Source organism: Nannospalax galili, unplaced genomic scaffold (genome assembly GCF_000622305.1).
Source record: "Nannospalax galili isolate Female #2095 unplaced genomic scaffold, S.galili_v1.0 scaffold1127, whole genome shotgun sequence".
NCBI classification, from domain to species: Eukaryota; Metazoa; Chordata; class Mammalia; order Rodentia; family Spalacidae; genus Nannospalax; species Nannospalax galili.
Genome location: NW_008355784.1, coordinates 255,839 through 261,833, shown reverse-complemented (window position 1 = coordinate 261,833; position 5,995 = coordinate 255,839).

The following is a 5,995-nucleotide window of genomic DNA, read 5'->3' as shown; positions in this document are numbered from 1 at the left end:
CCACTAACTATCACCCCTAGTGAATCACTAGGAAAATTTTTGTTTCCTGTACCCGCAATTTTGTGCTTTGGTTGCTTGAATTTTTGGTTCCAGAGGAGGGAGTGCTTCTGCCAGTAGACACAATAAACATCCCGTTGAACTGGAAGCCAAGACTTCCCCCTGGCCACTTTGGGCTTCTGATGCCCTTAACTCATCAAGCTAAGAAAGGAGTAACAGTATTAGGGGGGTGATTGACCCAGACTACCAGGGGGAAATTGGACTGGCTCTCCACAATGGAGGTAATGAAGATTCTATCTGGAAGGCAGGAGATTCCTTAGGGTGACTTTTGGTGTTACCATGTCCTGTGACAAGGTCAATGGGAAATGGAAACAACCTAATCCAGACAGGACAACAAATGGCCCAGACTCTTCAGGGATGAAAGTATGGGTCACTCCTCCAGGGAAAGAGCCAAGACCAGCAGAGGTGCTTGCTGATGGTGGAGGAAATACAGAATGGGTAGTAGAGGAAGGTAGTTATAAATATCAACTTAGGCCACATGACCAGTTGCAGAGACATGGATTGTAATTGATATGAGTGTGTTTGTCCTGTTCGGTTAAGAATATGTTTGTTCATATATACACATATGTTAAGCAGATACGTGTGCTGTTCTTTTTTTTTTTGAATGTGTAATTGATACAAATGTTAAGTGGTTAAGTGTTGTGAACCTATATGATCATATTAGGTTATGAGATACTAAGGACTAAGCATTCCTCAAAGACCTTATCACCTACTCTAAGATATACAATGCATTGGTCATTGTATGATGGGAGAGTCATATCATGTTAGGTGAAAGTATGACCTCACCATTGTTTTCATTTGAAAGTTAAGCATGACAAAGAGAGATGCTATTGGGTATCAAATTGACAAGGGGTGAATCTGTGATGGCTAATCCTAGATGTCAACTTGTCTGAATCTGGGATTAACTGAAATGAGAGAGACCTTCTTGATTGGATCATCCAAAGATGGAAGACACACCCTAAATATGGGTGTTACTTTCTGATGGCAACCAGTATAAAAGGCCAAGCAGAAGAGAGCACTTGGTTTTTGCCACTTGCCTTCTCTATTGCTGGTACATTCGTCTTGCTGCTGTAGACTGAAGACTAGCAGATCTTTTGGAATTCATCAGACCTTCAGCACTAGATTGGGGCTACCGAGATATCCAGCCTCAGGGACTGAGTGACTACTAGATTCTCAGCCTCTCCGGTATGGTGTACTCATTGTTGAACTGCTTGGACTCTATCCTGTGCATTAATCTGATAAATCCATATATATATTCATTCTTCTGGTTCTGTTTCTTTATAGAGAATCCTGACTAATACAATATGTCAAGAGAATAGAGGGGGATGATTAGATATGAGGGAGGGAATGGGAAGGGGAGGAAGGGAAATAAAGGAGGGGATTCAGCAAGGAAGGAACATTCACAAGAATGGTGTGTGGAAGCGCCACAATGAAACGTACTACTTTCTTTGTATGATAACCTAATTAATTAACTAATTAATTAATTTTTGAGAGCTTCATACACAAATATTGTATTTGCATTGTTTTGACTCCTTCAGTCCCCCTCCAACTCCTCCCAAGTCGCCCTTACAATTTCTTGTCCTCATCTTCATTATTGTTACATATACATATATACATTTATAAATATACACACATATATAATACACCAAGTCCGTTTAGTGGTGCTTATGTGTGTTAACTAATCTTTTTAATAAAAAGAAATAAAATAAGGGCTGGAGACATTTCTCAGTGATTAAGATCACTGGGTACTTTTGCAGAGATCCCAGGTTTGGTTCCCAGCACCCACATGGCAGCTAACAACCATCCGTAATTCCAGTTCCAGGAAATCTGATGCCCTCTTCTGACCTCCACAGGCATTGCACACACATGGTACACTTATATACATACAGACAAAGCACTCATATACACAGAAAATAAAAACAACAATTTTTTTAAAAAAGAAACTGCACAAAGAAGGGAAAATCAAGCCTAAAGTTAATAGAATAAAGAAGTTAGTAAAGATAAATGACCAAATGAAGCAAAACAATACAAACATAAGCAAAACTAGAAATTCATTCTTAGGTAAAATTAATACTGGATCAAGATGGAGATAAAAATACAAAATACTAATTTTGGGAATGAGGAGGAGATATTATGCAGGACTTTATGAACATTAAATGAATAAAGAAACTGTAATGACATCACAACAGGTATTAAATACCAGGAAAATGGATAAAAAACCTTTAAACATAATTAGCAGCTTATACTGAAGGAATAGAAATTTTCAATAACCTTACACTATTTTTTTGAATCATGTGTACATAGAAACACTTCCACAAAGAAAATGAAGACCTAATTGATTCCATTCATTGAAAACATCCCTAAGAAAATTTTAAATTAATTAATTTATTTTTTACATCCACTTCCCAGATAGCACCCTCCCATAGCCTTCCTCTCCCAACTAGAGCCCTTATACTCTGATATCCCTGCTACTGTCTGCTGTGTTGTCATCACCCCAGCTGTTCCCCACTACTTGTCCATCTGGTGAATCTAGTCAGCCTATCTAGAGGTCTTTGTTTTAGGAAGGTCAGCTGTTCCTCATCTAGCAGTAATCAGTTGTCAATATTCCTATGGATAAGATTGGGTTCTGCTGTTCATTTTCCCAGTTCTATGCTAGCTTACTATCTTAAAAGTCTAAAGAAAATGAATCAATAAATACACAGCATACAAAAATTTCAGGGGCTCAGTATTTTTAAGTGTGTTACAGCTCCTCAATTTTTAAATTTATTTGTAGGTTCATGGAAATCCCAATAAAAATGTTAATCAGCTTAATTCTAAGATTTCTATGGGAATAACAAAGGAGTTAGGATAGTCACAAAAATCTTGTAACAATAAAATTAGAAAACATTTACAACATGATTTTTGAGACTCACTATACAGCTACGGTATTAAAATGTGGGATATAAGTAGATTTATAGATGTATGATTAACATATTGGTCAGTTCACTGGATTGTTAATGGAGAGTGGATGATTACTGGATTTGAGGCTTCATTCTTGTAGCGATGAGAAAATTACAGAGCTCAATAGACATAGTTATACCTCTCCACATCATATTTTAGTTAACACGCCAAGAGTACTATGAAAGAAAGAATAGTGAAAGCTGCAAGAGAAAAATATCAAGTTACTTGCAAATTCAAACTCATACAAATAACATCAGACTTGTGGCAGAAATCCAAAAGTCTGAGAGAATGTGGACTAGTGTACTTGAAGTCCTAAAAGAAAATAAGTGCCAAATAAGATTATAACATTCAGAAAAGTTAAAGTTAAAAATCAAAGGAAAAATAAAGACCTTCCAAAAGAAGCATAAACTAAAGCAACTCATGGCTAGAAAATACTTCAAGGACTATTACACATAGAAGAGGGAGCTTGGAAAATAAGAAATATCATTAGAAAAAAATCCATAAACGAGCTGGAGAGATGGGTCAATGATTAGGAGAACCTGTTACTCTTCCAAAGACACAAATTCAATTCCCAGCACCCATGATAAATGTCAGGTGGCTCACAACTGCTGTAACTCCAGCTCCAGGGAAATCTGATGCCTTTGATCTATGTGGACACTTGCACTCGAGTGCAGAGACAGACAGACACACACATCATTTATTATTACAACAACATCAGTATCACCTGAGTAAATAGAATGACTCTTTAAGAATGGGCTCAAACTTAGAGGACACTAGTTCCTCTAGTTATCTATTAGAATTGTCTGTCTCCCAGAATTCTGCTAATGAATCTCTCATGTCCCTTCAACCTAAATAGATGGAGTTGCCTGTGTCCTCACCCTGGATCTATGGAACTGATTCTGAAACCCTGTTTCTCCCATTGCATCCCCTGTCAGAACACACCCATAATTTATTCAAAATGGTTTCTCCAGCTTTATTGGGGAACTATAAATTCAAGTTCAGCTTCACCCTTAATCTTAACAGATCATCTGGTCTTTTCATCCATAGTATCTCATTCATCCAAAGTCATGTATTCTTTCACAATCTCCACTGTGTCCAATGAGTGCGTGGGCTGCTTGCAGCACTTTGATATGTTAATTCTCAAACATACCTGCATTCATCCATTATCTTTTTGGGTAGAGTACCAAACTGAGGCTGCCAAAGAGATGCTTTAGTCATCAGACTGAAGAGAAGAAGTTTGCCGGGGTTAGCTAAACGTCATTAGTCCAGATTATATCCATTAATAAAAGCCCTGGAGTCAACCTGACCTGAATGACACACACACCATGGAATGAACACCCACAACACGCAAACAAATACACACACACACACACACACACACACACACACACACACACACCAAGTAAAAATAAATCTTTAAAAAACCAGAAAAATCAATAAACAAACAAGAATTAGGAAAGAGTAAAATTTATTAATTTAGCAAACTAGCAGCCTTCTAAAATAAACAGTAAATGAACACTGAGTATTTGAAACAAGAAAAAAACAAGAAACAGGAATTAATGTTATTTTTGATACTAATCACAAATGTAAATGGTTAACTCTCCAATTAAAAAACATAGATCAATAATTAAGAAACAAGGTCTAACTATTTGATGTCTGCAAGAAACATATCTTCCTCTCAAAGATATATGAAAACACAAACTGAAAGTATTGAAAATGATACTTCAACCAAATGGAAACTGAAAGCAACAGAAGATGCACTCCGAAATGACAGCAGACTTCAAACCAAAATCAGGATAAAGTTACTGTGCAGAGAACAATCTATCATGAAGATACAGTGACTGGAAATACATATCCACTGAATAATGATGAAGTCAATTTCATGAAACTAACATTATTGGACATATAATTCCCATATAAGATCATAGCTGCTTTCTTGCTTACATCAATAGATATACCATCTAGACAGAAAAAAAAAAATCACCCAAGAAACCTCAGGGTTAAACTGCATCATAATTCTTCTTAGTTGTTTATGGAACTTTCTACAAAATAGACCACATTTTAAGCAATTAATGACTTCAACTACATGATAATTGAAATAATTTATTATATCTTACTAAATCATAATGCAATTAAATTAGAAATCAATCTCAAGAGTAACTACAGAAACACATGGAAACTGAACAATACACTGTCGAATGATCAGTTGGGCTCCTGAAGATATCACAACTGATTTCAAGTCTATACTAGAGAGCCATAGTAACAAAAACAGCATGATACTGACACAAAAACACACATGTAGATTAACAGAATAGCATGCATGGATGACCCCAAATTAAATCTATACAGCTACTTCCATCTGATTTTTGATAAAAACTCCAAAAACATACATAGGAGGAAAGACATATTTTTCAGTGAATGGAGCTAAGATAACTGGATAGCCGCACACAGAAGAATGAAGCAGATGCCTACCATTCATTCTGTAAAATCAATCCAAAATGGATCAAAGACAACTGTAGGACCTGAAACTCCAAAGTCTTAGAGGAAAACATAGGGAAGACATTAAGAGGTACAGGCATAGGCAAGGACTCTCTGGAAGGGATTTAGCCCAGGAACTAAGGCCAACAATCAACAAATGGGACCTCATGAAAGCAGCAAGCTTTTGCACAGCAAAGAAAAAAAAATCAAATGAAATGACAGTCTACAGAATGGGAGAAAATCTTTGCTACTTATACATATGACAGAGGATTAGTATCTAGAATGCATAAAGAACAGGAAAAAAAATGGGACAGGAGACATAGCTCAGATTAAGAGCACTAGCTGCTCTAGAGAGGACCTAGGTTCAGTTCCCATCACCCATATGGAGGCTAAGAAATGTCTGTAACTAGAGTTCCAAGGGATCTGATGCCCTCTTCTGGACACTTATATACATAAAATAGGAGTAAATAGATTAAAAACATTTTAAGAACTCAAAAAACCAAATTCTCTCTCTCTCAAG